A 16,893-nucleotide genomic window follows, 5' to 3' on the forward strand; every position below is an offset into this window, starting at 1 on the left:
AAACATCATCAGTCCTGAGTGCAAGTGCCATTTCCCTGGCCCTGAAAGGTTATTTTAAGGCAGTGGTTCTCAACCTTCCTGATGTTGTGACCTTTTAATACAGCTCCTCATGTGGCGACCCCCAACCACTTTTGTTGCTACTTTATAACTGTAATTTTGCCACTGAGAGGTGTCTCAGTTGCTAAGACCATCAGAAATACCTGTTTTCCCACGGTTGTGACCCATAGGTTGAGAACTACTGTTTTAAGGGAATAATGGGATACTAGGAAGATAGTCATGGTGTTGTGTACCCCTCATACCAATATCCAGGAGGCTGAAGAAGGATTTTTGAATTCAAGGACCAGCCTGGGGTACAGAACAGACCTCTACTTCAAAACAAAACAATAGCAAACAACACAAAAAAAGCAAAAATCCCTTAGGCTTTTTTTTTCCCCTTTAAAAAAGGGGAAAAAAAGGTAGTTTCTAAAATATGAAAAATAGAAGAATTAAACTATACCCCAAAAGCTAGGTAAATAAATACAGGGCTACAAAATAAAATATGCCAACAAATAGATTATTTTCTTTAGAGTTTTCAAAATTAAACTAGATATGTCAGTAATTCCAGTGCTCTGGAGACTGAAGCATGACTGTTGTGAGTTCTAGGCCAGCCTGGGTTAAAGTGTGAGACCCTGGTCCAAGAGATAAGATTAAATTCTATTTTTAAAAGAATGTTTTTACTTGTTTATGCATTTTTTCTGCATATATCTGTGCACCGTGAATACGCCTTTCAAGAGAGCAGATGTTTATGAGCCACCATGTTGGGTGCTGGGAATCAAACTTGGGTCCTCTTTGTAAGAGAGGTGTTCTTAACCCTTAAGCTATCTCTTCAGCCCCCAAGCAAAATTCTTAATTAAAACTAATACTTGGGGCTGGAGAGATGGGGCGCAGGGGTTAACAGTACTTCCTTCTCTGGTAGAGGACCCAGGCTCAATTTCCAGCACACACACATGGGGGCTCACAGTTATCTGCTACTCTGTTTCCAGGAGATGCAATGCCCTCTTGGCCTCAGAGGGTATAAGGGTCAAGTGTAATGTACCCCTCCCCCCAGTGAAGAAGGATTAAATGAAACATAAAATTAGTTTTTACTTTAAAAGCATCAAAACATACAAGGCAAGTCCAGGCCTCTCCTGCTGGTTGGCTTGTGTAAATTACCTAGAATCTGAGAGTTACCCGAAGATAGCGACTACCTCAAGACTGGGAAATGGCTTCCATCTGTAGATATCAATGCTCCCCTTACCCCAGGACAAATGTCTTATCTGTTCATGTCTTACATTTGCATTACTCTGATGAGGCCTGAAATTCTTTGTAATTCTCCTGATTGGCCTTCAGCTTTCATTAAGTTTAGCACTGGTTACAGAGAGGCCCCTGTGATCCCCTGTATCTTAGGGCAATGCTGCCCATCATTTATTGTCACCATTTTCAGGGACCTTGATGATTTCAGTGTCCTTTAGGCTCGTAGAATGACATCACTATCACCAGCTTTTTCTGAAAATGACATCTTCTCTGTCAATACCAGAAAATATAATGGAACTAAGATTATATGAAAATAGCAACTAAAAATCACAGTATCTTTACTTACGCTTTCTTTGTGTGTGGGGGGGTACTGAAGATTAAACCTAGTGTGTTGGTTTGAATACAAAATGCCCCCCACCAGGCTTGTGTGCTTAAACTTTGGTTCCTTGGTGGGAAGCATGGGGAAACTATAGGAGGTGACCCCTTGCTGGAGGAAGGCTTTGAGGGTAGATAGCCTTGTCCAACTTCCTGCTTTCTCTGCTTTCTCTGTCTATGAGCAGACAATAATATGATCAGCAAGCTTCCTGCTCCTGCCACCATGCCTGTCTGTTACCATGCCTTCCAGCCCTTATGGATTCTCCCTCTGGAACTAAAAGCCAAATGAAACTCTCTTGATATATATATATATATATATATATATATAATATATATATATATATATATATATATATATATATGTATGTTGTGGTGTTTCATCGCAACAACAAAACAGTAACTAATTCATGAAGGGTCTCATGCACACTTCACAGAGCTATATCCCCAAACTATACCCTCAGCAACCTGTCTTTTTAAATTTTATTTTGAGTCTGAGTCTCCATAAATTTCCCTGGTTGGCCTTGAACTTCAGATCCCCCTGCCAATCTCCTAAGGAGCTAGTATCACAGGTGAGCCCCACCCATGCCTTGCTGAACTAAATTCTAAAGCAACTACAAAACTTACCTGGAATGTTTAAAATGACATATCCGAACAAGTAGAAATAGTGCTGAATGCCTAGAGGTTTTGAAACCCCAAAAAAGGTGATTTTAATTTAACTGGAAATAACATGAAAAGGTCAACAAAATTTTTTTAGGGAAATGATCACTTACTTTGTTATGATTGTATCAAAAGAAACACTTTGCTATGCACAAAAAGATTCTTTCTTGTTTATTACAGCTTTAAAACAAGGAAGATTAGAAAATAATAAACTATCCAAGAGTAGGGGGAATACTTAAATTATTACTTGTGCTGGAATATTATCGGGCTACTTAATAAAAACTAAGAATATTTCAAGGCAGGAGAAACTGATAATTTGGCTGAAGCAAGTATACACTAATAATCAGTGCACTGCCAAATAAATTCAGATTCAAGGGAATAGACAAAGTAGTTATAGTCTTTTTTTTTTTAATTCACACACACACACACACACACACACACACACACACACACACACACACACACACACTTTTCGATTTAATTGGTTGATTTTTCTATTTATTTAGCATACCCAGAGATGAGGTTGACTGTGGCATCCACTGACAAGCGCACCCTGGATCTGTTGGAAGAGTTGTTTACTCCTAGCTTTTGCTCCTACTGCACTTGGCCACTGTGTTCTAAAAGTTGAGAAATCATTACACTTTGGGCCAGAAAAAGATAGCCAGAACTGACAACAAAGGTGTGAGAGTAGGAGACTGGACGGTGGCGAGTGGCCTTGAGACAACTTGGCTTTCAGGCTGTGGGGTGTTAACGGGCTGGACACCAACTAGAGGGGCGGATCCTCTGCAGAGACCCTGAGCTACAAGCTAGGAGGGAAAACAAAAGAAGCAGCCCCAGGACGGAGCCACCTGAAGAAAACTGCCACTGATCCGAGGTCCTAGAACCAGGAGAGGGGCAGGGCTAGGGGCGAGGCTGCCGATGGTCACCATCAACTCTCCTGGCACACGGAGGACAACCAAACCTTCAGGGCCAGTGTCCATCCCTGCAGAGCAGGCCATGCCAGGTTTACAGCTACTGAAGGGTCCGTCCCACAGGCTTCACCCAGGGATCAGGGCTTAGTGAGCAGGGACGCCATTATTGGCCACAGCTACTGGCATGATGTCATTGTCACCCAATCTGAAGTCAGTGCCTCTCCCAGACTGGATAATTAATTAGGACTTAATTAACTCTTCTTGCAAAGGAGTCCAACAGAGTGCCAAGGTTTTGTAGGGTGTGTGTGTGTGTGTGTGTGTGTGTGTAGGTATAAACGTATGTTTATTCAGAAGATTATTGAAAGGATAGTCCAGGGTAATATTAAGTTTTGTTCTACTTTGTGGTTTTTTGTTTTTTTGGTTTTTTTTTTGTTTTTGTTTTTGTTTTAGACAAGGCCTTGCTATGTAACCCACACTGGCCTAGAACTCACAATCTTCACCTTTATAAGAGCCAGGATTATGAGGTGTACCGCTACACCCAGCCTACAGTGAAATGTATTAAGCCTGTCTTTCCCTGTATTTAAACTCAGGATGTGAGATGCTTTACAGGATTTTGCCCACATACTTGTGGCAGCCTCTTCATTCACTGTGAGAAAATTCCCTTTGCACCTATTCTTTAGATGCCTAGTAGTGAGTGGATGCCAAACGGACACTCCACAGAGTCACACCCCACTTTCCAGCATATAAACATATCCCATCCATGTTACTTGCCTCAAAAACTTGAACCATGTTTGTGATTATTTTTTAAATGCCAGGCTGAGTGTTATCATGTAGGCTGAAATGAACACATTGCAGTGGAGGGCCCCTGTTCAGTTACCCCTTTACGATAAATTCCTAGAAGACAAATGTATCAAAGATGAAAATACAAGTTGCCATGAGCTGGGAACCCAGCACATGCCCAGCATAGGTCCTAATTTAGATCCCAGGAATAAAAAAAAGGAAAGAAATGAAAACACACTTTAACAGATTGCTTTGCAAAATAGTCTCTGATTCTTCACATTCTAATCAGATGAGGTTATCCTTGATAATCTCATGTATGATGGTAGCCCATGAGAAAGTTTTAGCTCTTCATTTCTTTATTACCCCGATTTCAACTGTTTCTAAGGCTCTATCGGCCTCTTAACAATTCTCTAGATTCTTTGCTCTTTGCCCACTTTAGTGTCAGTCAAGGTAGCTGTTGCTTAGTAATCTGTTTTCCAGGTTTAATTTAATTTAATTTAATTGACCACATTTTCTTGAATCTTTTCATGGTAACTAAGTAGCTAGATTGATTTCTGTTAGGCTATCTTTATCCTCAGGCTTTTGTTTCCGTGTCCTGTATTGTGACATAGCACCTAGACAGTGTCTTCTATTTTCTTTGTGCCACACAGTGTATGTGGCATGTTCGTGGGACTTTAGTTAAAGGATCACAGCCATCCTTGCTGTTAACTCTGAGACCACTTTTAAAATATCTTACATAATTAGTAGTTAATCCAATTAGTTTCTTACTACAATTTTAAGTTTTAATTATTTTTGTTAAAGTAATTAAGGTTTAAGTTAAGAATTTATTAAGATTTCCTTATCAAAAAAGTTTAAATCACTCACTTGAGCACAAAGCAAAAATTCAAGGGGAGGGTGGTAGGAAGTTTCCCTGGCTCCTGTGTCCTTAGCTACTTATTCTAACAATAACAACCATTGCTACTGATTAATTGTGGATTTTTTCCAGAGATATTATACTGAAAATTTTTACATCAATTTGATACAAACTAGAGTCATTTCAGAAGAGGGAACCTCAATTTAGAAAATACTTCCATAAGATTGGTTGTGGGCAAACCTTTGATGCAATTTCTTAATTGATGATTGATGGGAGAGGGCATAGCTCCCCATGGGCAGTGCCACCACTGTACTGGTGTCCTGGGTGCTATAAGAAAGTAGGCTGAACAAGCCATGACAGTAAGCCAGTAAGCAGTTCCCCCTCCATGGCCTCTGCCTCAGTTCCCATCTCCAGGTTTCTGTGTGATGTGGAAGGGTAAGTAAAAAGCCCTTCTCTTCTCAAGTTTATTATGGCCATGGTGCTTTATCACAACAATATAAACCCTAAGTAAGACAGATATTCTAAAAATAAGCACATCATTTTTGGCCATCCATAAAAATATCAAAGGCTAAAAATATCAAAGGACGCAGAGGCAGGTGGATCTCTGATGAGTTTTTAGCCAGCCTGGCCTAAAGAGTGATTTCCAGGACAAGCCAGGACTGTTTCACAAAGAAACCCTGTCTCAATAAACCAAAATAAATAAATAAATAAATAAATATATATATATATTTTTGCCTTGCTTAAGAAAAATCGTCTCTTAGAGATTATGTCTTACTTAATACATACATAGCTAATTCATTCTTTTAAAAAGCCATTAGCTATCCCAGTATATGGGATTTATCCTTTCCTTGGTTATGTAGTCACTTTGTTACTGAGGGAATTATTTCTAATACTTACTATCATTACTAATAAAGCCACAGTATCTGTCCTGTGAATATCAGTCAGATCTGTGAGTTGTGTCTCTTTATTGAGTAAGTTTAGCCTGTCTGCAGTAAATGTCATAGCAGATAAGCTTGGTGACATCATGCTGTGTCAGACTTCTATTACAGCTTCCGCTTGTATTGCTGCTTTGGATCGTTCTCATTTTGCTGTGTGTCTGTGTCTGTTTTATTCCTGGCTGGTGTTTCTTCTAAGAAAGGCGATTATTTTTGGTCCATGGTTTTTTGTTTTTTTTTTTTCTTTATGACTGTAATCTTTACTTAAACAGTTTTTGTTTTCATTGAAGTCAAAGAATGCAGTCTTATATAATTTCTGCTTGTTGCAATTGTGTTTCTTTAGGACACTGAATATAACCTAGTTTATTGCTTTCCTTGTTTGGAAGTGAGAGGTAGTCCAGGGAAGGGAGGGGAGTTCAGGGTCTTCCAAATAGTAGGGCAAATGCTCTACCACTGAGCTACACTGCCAGCTCTTTTTCATGTAATTTTGAGGTAGTATTAAAGTTGCCCAGGCTGACCTTGAACTTATGGTTACAGACATGTGCCACCTTAGCTAGCAGAAAAGTTTGAAAGCGTCTTCTTTGTGTATGAGTGTGTTTTTTGTTTTTTGTTTTTGAAGGTATGTTTGTGCACCACATGTATGTCTGGTGCCTGTAGAGGCCAGAAGAGGACATCAGATCCCCTGGAACTGTGGTGAGAGACAGCTGTGAGCTGCCATGTAGGTGCTGGGAACTGAACCCAGGTCCTCTGCAAGAGCAAGGAGTGCTCTGAGCCTCTGAGCTGTGTGCCGCCACTCTCTTGAGTCTTTGTCTCACCTACCTCCCATCTTTACTGCGTCTTTCCTTTGTACTGTTTTCTTCTCTAGAAATTTGAACAGTGTGTATGTTCCTTGTGGCTTTAGGATTGTTGTCTTTACTTTCATTGGGAGACACAACGCTCTCCAGCCCCAGGAAACTTGCATAGTTGCACAATACCTGTGAGGGTCACCATAAGAAAAGACAGCTATGAGCTAATTTCATTCATAGCGCAACGTTCCAAATGGAAACAGTAAATAGTGAAGCAAATTCTTTACTGTTATGTGCAAAAGCCAGAAAGTGGGTGGGGCAGGTTTGGAGGGAACCAAAGCTAGTAGTTTGGTTTCTACATCAGAATGTCATTTCTCTGTGTGGCACTGTCCTATCAGGAACAAGCTGGGGCTGGTGACACCTTAGCAGTGCTTTCTCTTTGCTGCCCCCCTGCTTTCTGCTCTCCACTGAACACTGGAATGTGAATGATTTTAATCTTCTGATTTTATAAAGCCACTTCTCAGCCAAACCACTGTGACAAATTTCTATGTCACTTATAAATCAGAAAGCAAAATTAACAGTCTTTTGTGTGTCTGGTGTTGAGACAAGGGTCACACTATGTAGCTGAGACTGGACTTGAACTCATGGAAACTTACTTGCCTTTAATCTCCCAAGCACTATACCGTCACCCTAAAATAATTAAGGATGACTTATAACTTTTTCTGAAAATGTGCAAAGCTGCACAATTGTGCAAAGTGGGTGAAAGGTTCAGGCATTATGCTGGCCTGGCCCTGTTATCTGGCAGAATCCACTCAGGCAGAACCCTGGTCTGCCCAGGGTTCCATGAGAACTAGTCTGCACAAAGGTGTAAAGGGCCCCTTTAAAAGACAGACCCTCGCCCACTTACACTCACTTACTCTTACACACTCTCTCTCTCTCTTACCTTCCTGTCTCTCTTCTTCCCTTCTCCCCCTTCTTCTTCCTTCCTCTTCCTCGTCTACTCTTACCTTCTCCCTCTCCCATCCTGTAATAAACTCTATAGTTAATATACTCTTTATGCTCTCTATGGTTCGCGTTCCATCAACTCTGTCTCCGTCTTACGACTTTCTAATTTCTAGACCTTTACAAAATAACAACAGTGGGCATGATAGTGATACTTCCTCCTTCTTCAAACTCTTTGTTCTACACTCAGCCATCGCTATCACTGCCCTAACACTCCCGACCTCCCTGTGGCTCCCATTGTAAAAGTGGCCACCTTTGCTTGTTGTTTATCCATGTCGCCCTCATGTGCTTTGGGAAATGGATGAGATGACTGTTTACTGCAGGAGAGAGGGTGTCTCACAGGAGATGACATTGTGCACTGGGAGTTCAAAGAGGAGCCAGAGCCGGCTAGAGAGCCCGAAGAAGTCAAACTGGCCCTGAGGGATGGTGGTGTACTTGAATGTGGGCAGCAGGAAATACTACGGCATCTTGGGAGGGCCTTTCGGATTACTCTGCAGAGCCGCTATAGATTCAATATGTAGGGTGGGCAGAACATGTCTTGGAGACTGAGTGAAGAAGGCCTGTCCTTGTCAGTGTGTGTTGAGAGCCCAAGGAGGACAGAAAGGTGAGGAAGGGTAGACTCTCTCTTTCCTTGAACTGGGACATCCATTTTCTCTTGTCCATGGGCATTGGAGCCTTTCTTCCTTAGGCCTAGGATTTACAGCAACAACTCCCCAAGTTCTACATACTGACTCAGCGCAGCTATCCCTACCGCTTTGCTGGTTCTCAGGTCTTCTTACCTAGAGATCCTCTAGTTTGCAGACTGGATCACAGGGCTCCTCAGCTGTCAGAACCATGTGATCTATTTTTTTAAATTCTTCTTTCATACACTACATCCCGACGGCAATTCCCCTGCCTCCACTCATCCTAGTTCTGCCCCTGCTTTCCCCCAGATCCACCCTCCCTCCATTTCCCTTCAGAAAAGAGCAGGCCTACCAGGGATATCAACTGAACAGGGCATGACAAGATGCAATAAGACTAGGCACATACGCTTATATCAAGGCTGGGAGAGGCAACCCAGTAGGAGGAAAAGGGTCTCAAGAGCAGGGAAAAAGAGTCAAGAGACACCCCCACTCCCACTGTTAGGAACCCCACAAGAACACCAACCTACATAACCATACCATATGGAAGATGTTATTCTTTTGTTTAAGCTGCAGCTGCTGATATAAAGAAAGGAACAACGGATAAACAACCCACGTGGAGTTTATTTACCAGAAAAGGGGGGAGAGGGGGATGGGTAATCAGCCAACCCAAGAGGAGCCAAAAGGAAGAGAGCGAGGGATGGGTGGCAGGACCTTTTAAAGGAAAGGTTGCATATGCGCACTGGGGTTTTGCACCTCACAGGTTGCAATGCATGGCGGGTGAGTGCCCCGTTGTTAGGGGGTGGGGTCAGGGTCATCCAGGTGTATTGTTCTTACAATCCCGGCTGTTGTTTATTATAAAAGTTGGAGAATTGGGCGTGGCAGGTTAGGGGAGTAGGGGTGAAGATGTCTTAAGGCTGCTTCCTGCTGGCCTGGGGCATTGACTGTCTTTGGGGGTTTGGGGTGCTGCCACGTCCTGGGGTTGATTGTTGTTTCATTGCAGTCCAGGCCATATGGTACACTCTGGTGCCTTTTAGACCTGGCAAGATGTTCACAGAGCAGAGGACAAGGTTAAGTTTAGAAAAAAAATTTTTCTTAGGTCCTGTCACTTGAGGGGAAGATTGTAAGATGAGGGAGGGGTTCCCGAGGTGTCCCGAGATGAGGGAAGGGAAATTGGGACTGGGGAAAGGTTGGATATTACCTGGAGTGAATCTGATTCGGCTCCCTAGAACTTATAAGAGTCCTTAAAGTTTGGGAAAACATAAAGATTAGACATATTAAATCATATCTAGGTGGTATGAAATTTTTCTGGTTACCTTTAACCAGAAGGCACAACTTTAACAAACCACAACACTTGGTGGTCCTTGTATCTTTAGATCCATGGCTTTTAGGCTGGCATTCCTGTAACAACAGCTAAGTAAGTTATTGTGAGATTCTTTGAAAATTAATGAGCAGAGTGTAATTAGAAGCAGGAAAGTTTAAATCAGCCTTGTAGAAATTGAGCCTTATTCTTCTGAAATAGGAGGCAAAGTAGATTATTTCAGTGTCCTCTGAAACCTAAGGGAACAGGGTCCTGTTGTAGAAACTGTGTATGAAGGGTGAGTCTCAGGTGGAGAAGTAAAGGGCTTGAGGTGGGATAAGTGAATCCAGTGGGGAAGGCCCTCAAGCTTAGCTGCTGTTGGAGTGACAAGAATTACTTTGAAAGGGCCCTTCCACTTAGGAGAGAGGGGAGAGGGGCTTTGGTCTGGAGGAGAAAGGAGTACTTGATCCCCTATGTTAATTGGAGAGGTACAGGGGGTAGCACATGGTCGAGGTAGAGAGTGGTCAGCAAATTCCCAAAGGAGGGAATGGAGATGATGAAGTAAAGGTGTAAGCAAGTGGTCAGGGAGAGGCGAGAGTTTAGGTGAGAGGCCAGGTGATAGAGCCGACCGCCCATACATGAGTTCAAAGGGTGAGATGAAAAGTGGTTGTTTAGGGAGAGCCCTAAGCCTGAAAAGGGCCAGAGGCAGAAGCTTTACCCAGTCAAGGTGAAGTTCCTGTGACATTTTAACCAGAACAGTCTTTAAAGAACAGTTAGTTCTCTCCACCTTCCCTGAGGACTGGGGGTGGTATGGAATATGAAAATGCCAAGGAATATTGAGAGCTTTAGACAGGGTTTGAGAGATCTGAGAGGTAAACTCAGGACCATTGTCTGACTGAAGAGAGGCTGGAATCCCAAACCGGGGGATAATTTCCCTGAGAAGGATGTCAGAGACGGTCTGAGCTTTCTTGTTAGTAGTAGGAAACACTTCTACCCACCCTGAGAAAGTATCCACTAGTACCAGGAGGTATTTAACTCACCTGACTGTGGGCATGTGGGTGAAGTCAAGTTGCCAGTCAGTCCCTGGGAGAGAGCCCCTAGCCTGGTGTGTGGGAAAAGGGGAGCTACGATACTTGGAGTTAGGGTTTGACATCTGACAGGTTTTACAGGAGGCAGTGATAGTTTTTAAGAAATTTAAGTCCTCAGAAGTAGGTTTGAGGTGAGCCTTGACAAACAGAGAAAGAGCCTTACTGTTAGGGTGGAAAAGCTGGTGTAAGTAAGACAGAATTTGTCTCATGTCAGGAGGAGGCTGTGAGGATGTGGATTGTGGTGTATGGACTCCCTGTGGTGGGTGAGGTAGATCTGGGCCTTGGAGGGCTGCGGCCCTAGGGCTCTATCAGCCCGGTTGTTGCCCCTAGAGATAATGGAGCTGTCAGTCTGGTGTGACCGACAGTGAATAATTCCTATAGCTTTGGGGAGGTGAGAGGCCTTTAGCATGGCCATAATATAACCTGAGTTAGTTATGGATCCTCCTCTTATAGTAAGTAGCCCATGTTCCTTCCAAATAGCTGCGTGGGACAGGAGGATATGAAAAGCATATTTAGAGTCTGTGTAAACATTTAGAGAATGTCCCTGTGCCAATTGGAAGGCACGGGTGAGGGCTATTAATTCAGCCTGTTGGTTAGTAGTGTGGGCAGGAAGTGCCCATGCTTCCACCACCCTGGTGTCTGATACTATGCCATAGCCCGCTTTACGGGTCCCCTCATGTAAAAAAGAGCTGCCATCTGTGTACCAGGTATAGGTGGCCTGAGGTAGTGTGCCCTCCTGTATGTGTGAAGGATGGGGCAATAGTTCCTCCAAGGTTTCAATGCAGGAATGAGCTGGAGAATAGTTAGCATTGGGTTGAGGTAGAAGATTTGAGATATTAAGGGGTGGGCAAGATTGGAAAGTAAGCGTAGCATCCTCTACTAATGCCACCTGGAGGGAAAGAACTCGGGAAGGAGGTATAGTTTGTAGCAGGGGCTTTCAGGAGAGCCTGTTTAAGTCTCTGAAAGGGCTTAGTAACAGGGTTAAGGAGGGGTTCATGGGGAGGTCCGAGAGCCGCCTCATAAAGGGGGTGGGCAAGGAGGGAGTAAGAGGGGATCCAGGTACGTAAGAAGCCAGCTATTCCTCCCAGAAATGATAAAATCTCCTCTTTAGTAGAAGGAACTGCAAGAGACCCGATTAAGTTTTTCCTGTCTACAGTAATAGCTTTGTGGGTTGGGGTAATGGTTAGTCCCAAACAGGTAACCTGAGGAGTAGACAATTGAACCTTAGAAGGTGAGACTCTGTAACCCCTGCTAGACAGGAAATTTAGGAGGGTGGAAGTGTCAGTCCGGCTAACTTCCAAGGAGGGGCTACAAAGTAAAATATCATCTACATACTGTATGAACTTGGATTTAGGGAAAGACAGAGAGAGCAGGTCAGAAGCCAGGGCCTGACCAAAAAGGTGTGGGCTGTCCCGGAAGCCCTGAGGTAGGACAGTCCAGGTGAGCTGAGTGGAGACATGAGTATCTGGATCAGTCCAGGTGAAAGCAAAGATATTTTGAGACCGGGTGTGGAGGGGTATAGAGGAAAAGGCATCCTTAAGGTCTAAAACTGAGAAGTGAGATGTCCCCGGGGGGATAGTAGAGAGGAGTGTGTAAGGGTTAGGAACCACAGGATGGAGGGGTACTACTGCAGAGTTAATGAGCCGGAGGTCCTGAACCAGACGAAAAGTCCCATTAGGTTTTTTTACTGCCAGTATAGGGGTGTTAAAGGGGGAGGAGGTAGGACGAAGTAGCTTTTTCCTTAGGAGGTCAGAGATAATAGGTTTAAGTCCCTTAAGGCTCTGGAGTGGGAGTGGGTACTGAACTTGAGCAACGTACCTAGAGGGGTCCTGTAACTGAATGACAATGGGGGGATGGTGTCTAGCCACAGAAGGGTTCTGGGTGTCCCAGACCTTGGGGTCTACCTGAGAGGCTGGTAAAGGAAATGACGTACTGGAACCTGTAGGGTGAGTAGCTAGGAGGAGAGGAGGGGAGCCGCTGGCGAGTCTGGAGTTAGGCGAATGTGGGGAGCAAAGGAAATAGAAGCTCCTACCTTAGCTAGAAGGTCCCTCCCTAGTAAAGGTACCGGACAAGTCGGTATAACCAAAAATGAATGAGTAAGGGGAATCCGCCTAAAAATACAGCTAAGCGGTGGAGTCTGCTGAGGTAAGTAAGGCTGTCCTCCTACCCTGACAATAGGAAGACGAGGAGAGGTGGGTCCCCAAAACTCCTTTAGGACTGAGTATGTGGCACCGGTGTCCAAAAGGAAAGAGATAGACCGCCCTGATACTTTAATGTCCACCCGGGGCTCCCTTTCAAAGATGATAGTGGTCGGGTCAAGAGAGCCTGGGCCCCGTCATTCATAGTCCTCATCTATATCCAGGGCTAAGAGATCAACTGGAAGGCCGTCTGTGTTTGATGTCCTCTTGTCACCTGGGACATGGGGACAGTCCACTAACCAATGGCCTACTTCCTGGCATCTAGGACATGGCTTTCGTGGTTTGCGGGGGTTCGGGCAACCCTGGGCCCAGTGCCCTTTCTGACCACACTTGAAGCATGGACGCTGCGGTACTCTGGCCCCGGAGGGCAAGGGATCCCGGGCAAATGCTGAGGCCGGTCGGACGGTTTCAGCTAGCATCTGGTATCTGTTCTTAAGGGTCTGGCTATCTCTCCCATGGTACACCTTAAACGCCACTCTTAGGGTCTCATCCTATGGAGTCAGGGGTCCTTTCTCCAAATTTTTAAGTTTAGCCCTAATGTCGGGGCAACTCTGAGCGAAAAAGTATGTCATGAGAAGTTGTCTTCCCTCTAGCGTCTCAGGGTCTAAGTTAGTATACTGTAAAAAGGCCTGTTTAAGATGCTGTAGGAATTGGGAAGGATTCTCTGATTTGTCCTGAACTATATCTAGGAGCTTATCATAATTTATGGGCTTTAGGGCAGCCTTACGGAGACCATACATGAGGCAAGTTACAAACTGATCTCTAGCCAAAATACCACCCGGGGTGTTATAATCCCAGTGGGGTTCCTTCTCCGGGACAGCATCATTCCCAGTAGGGTGAGTTGGCTGAGTCTGATGTATCTCGTCTGCACATGCCCTCGCATAATTCCAAACTCGCTTGCACTCCTCATGTAGTAAGTTATTACTTAAAATCATGAAGACATCATGGAAAGTAAGACTATAAGACTGTGCAATGTACTGAAATTCCTTTATAAAGGCAGTGGGGTTAGAGGTATAAGATCCTAATCTGTGCTGAATCTGAGAGAGCTCTGATAGTGGGAAGGGAAGGTGAACTCTAACCACGCCATCCACACCAGCTACCTCACGCAAGGGGAGGATAGTGGCCGGATCAGCTTTGGTAGATCTAGATGCCGTTCGAGAATGGGTAGTAGGTGGGGTGAAGGTGGGAGCCAGGGGTGGGTGTTTGGGAGCGGCTGAGTCAGAGGAAGCCGGAGCGGGGACAGTTGAGACAGAAGAGAGAGAAGGTTCAAGGATCTTAGTAGAGGCTTTAGAAGGCGCAGCTGGAGGGTGAAGGCGAACCGGTGGAGGTTCATCAGCTGGATCCAAGTCTATAAGATTTAATTCAGGCTTAGATTCCATAGCCAGAAGAATTGGGGATGAGGAGGAAGAGAGAGAGTGTTTAGCAGATAGATAGAAAAAAAGCCTGTACATCTTCCGGTTTGCTGACAGAAGTTAGATAAATCCGGAAAAACCTCGGGGTCTAATGTCCCGTTTGGGGGTCAGTGAGACTGGTTCTCTAAGGAATACCTAGGCCATTTTTTATTACTGAGATATATGAGTCTAGATGCCTTAACGAACGGCATTAGGTTCAAGGGTTTTAAGTTCTCTAAAAGACATCCCAGCGGTGTGGATGGGTTTATTTCCTTAGTTGGCTTATTCCCCATGGGTGAACAAGTTAAAAACCGGTAAAATCCCCTCTCCGGATGCTCATCAGCCCGGGGGGGAGGTGGGGTACTGAGGGGCCTTAGCCTGATAGACCCTGGGTCTGAATAGGGACTCAGCTGTCCCGAAGAACAAAAAGAAAACAGAAGAACCCAACAGCCCCGCAGTGACTAATCGCCGAGGGAACAAGTAGCTACTGATGGGACCACCCTTAGGAAGTAAGCCAAGAGCGATTGTCGGTGAAGGGGGGTCGACCGTAACCATGAAGGTCGTGACCGAGTGTTCCCCGCCTCCAAGAACACCAGAGGGGTGCCGGAAGATCAACGGTCAGTCCCTCGGGTTCAGGGAGACGTTTACGCTGACTGAAAGGGGTAGCCTTACCGAATTGGGTCCGGTGTTGTATGTAGAGTCCCAGCAAACCGGTGAGATGTAATGTGGATTGTCTACCCTTGTGTTAAGGGTACCCTTGACCTAACACGCGCCCGCCAGTGGTTCTCGGGAGAAGGTGTAAGGGCAGAGCCTTTCCACGTCTGGGCGCCAAAATGTTATTCTTTTGTTTAATCTGCAGCTGCTGATATAAAGAAAGGAACAACGGATAAACAACCCACGTGGAGTTTATTTACCAGAAAATGGGGGAGAGGGGGATGGGTAATCAGCCAACCCAAGAGGAGCCAAAAGGAAGAGAGCGAGGGATGGGTGGCAGGACCTTTTAAAGGAAAGGTTGCATATGCACACTGGGGTTTTGCACCTCACAGGTTGCAATGCATGGCTGGTGAGTGCCCCGTTGTTAGGGGGAGTTCAGGGTCATCCAGGTGTATTGTTCTTACAGAAGACCTAGCTCAGACCCATACAGTTTAGTTTCTGTGAGCCACTATGAGCCCTGGTTAGTTGATTCTGTTGACCATGTTCTCCTAGTGCCTCAACCCCTCTGGCTCCTACAATCCTTCCTCCCTCCTATTCCAAGTGGTTCCCTGAGCTGCATTCACCTAATGTTTGGCTGTGGGTTTCTGCATCTGCTCCCGTCAGTTGCTTGATGAAGTTTCTGATGACAATTGGGCTAGGCACTGTACTTTTGGCTGGCATGGCCTGCCATGATCTAATTTTTAGAGTGAATTTTAGTTCTATCCATATCTATAACCACATCCTTGTCTGTAACATCTTATTCTGTTTCTCTGAAGAGCCCAGCCCACACAGTGTGTCTGATTGTATATGCCAGTAGTCCAGGACAGAGGGGGAGAGTAGTGCCCTTGGATGGCCCTGGGGTTTGAATTTTTCCCTGTAGTTACTGGAGGTCTATTGAAGGCTTTAAAAGACAGTCAAAGAGTGTTTGGGAACACATTTCCCTCTTTCCCTTTCCCCAGGCCCTACCCTAGTGAAGTCATCCTCTGTGTGAGGGCAGGCTGTGGTAACAGCATACTCCACAGATCTGAAGCTGCTATGGCCCCTGGAGTACCTCCCCACAGTGTCCCTTGAGGGCTCAAAGCATCTCTGGAGTCCTTAACACCTTAGCCATCCAGGATGAAGTCATACCAAATGTCAACTGCATTTTCTTGCCCCAGGGACAATGTCCCCTGTCTCTCCTTAGACAAAGGGCCGACAGGCTGGGGAAGGAGGTGGTGAGACTTTGGTGTGCTCCACTTCCCAGATCAGCCCAGAGAGGAAATGGTGAAGCATCATAATGGCACCAGGCCCTCTGACTCAAGCTTCTTTACTGAGACACCATCGAACATGACCATAAAGTAACAAACCAAGATCAGTGGATTACGGTTGTCCTCTTCATCCACTGGTCCCATATCCACAGATTCAAGCATCTGTGGATCCCAAATATGTCTTTTAAATTTCCAAAATGTTCCAAAGAATGAAACTTGAACTTGCCAAGAGCCAAATACTATAATGAATGAAACAATTGCGATTAATTGATATGGAAGCACTGGGTAGATATCACAGGTAATCTAAAAATAATTAAAATTACATGGGCAGATGGACTCAGGTTCTGGGCACATACTGTACCATTTTATAAAAGGGACTTGAGCATTGTGGATTTTGGTGTCTCTGGGGATTCTGAAACCAATCCCCTATGGAAACTGAGGGGTGACTGTAGATGGAACCAGATAGGGAAGACAGCGATCTCTTCCTGATTCTTGTTCATTATGCAGTTTTTATGATGCCTCCTAGACACACCTTGAAGGCCCTGTTCCTGTTGATACCAATGGTTAGCCCTCCCTCCCTCTGCAGACTTCAGCCTGTATGGGAATGGACCTTAAACTTCAACAGACTAGGGCCACCCATCCCTGTGGGGAAACCGTTGGTGGTTAGAATTTGGATCACAACACCAGAAGATAATTTGCTATGGTGTGGACTAAATCACACCCAGTTCCAGAAAGTTCTCATGGTGACTCTTCATTTCTTCCTTTGGGATAAATCCTGCATGCCAT

The sequence above is a fragment of the Cricetulus griseus genome (assembly GCF_003668045.3).
Source record: "Cricetulus griseus strain 17A/GY chromosome 1 unlocalized genomic scaffold, alternate assembly CriGri-PICRH-1.0 chr1_1, whole genome shotgun sequence".
NCBI classification, from domain to species: Eukaryota; Metazoa; Chordata; class Mammalia; order Rodentia; family Cricetidae; genus Cricetulus; species Cricetulus griseus.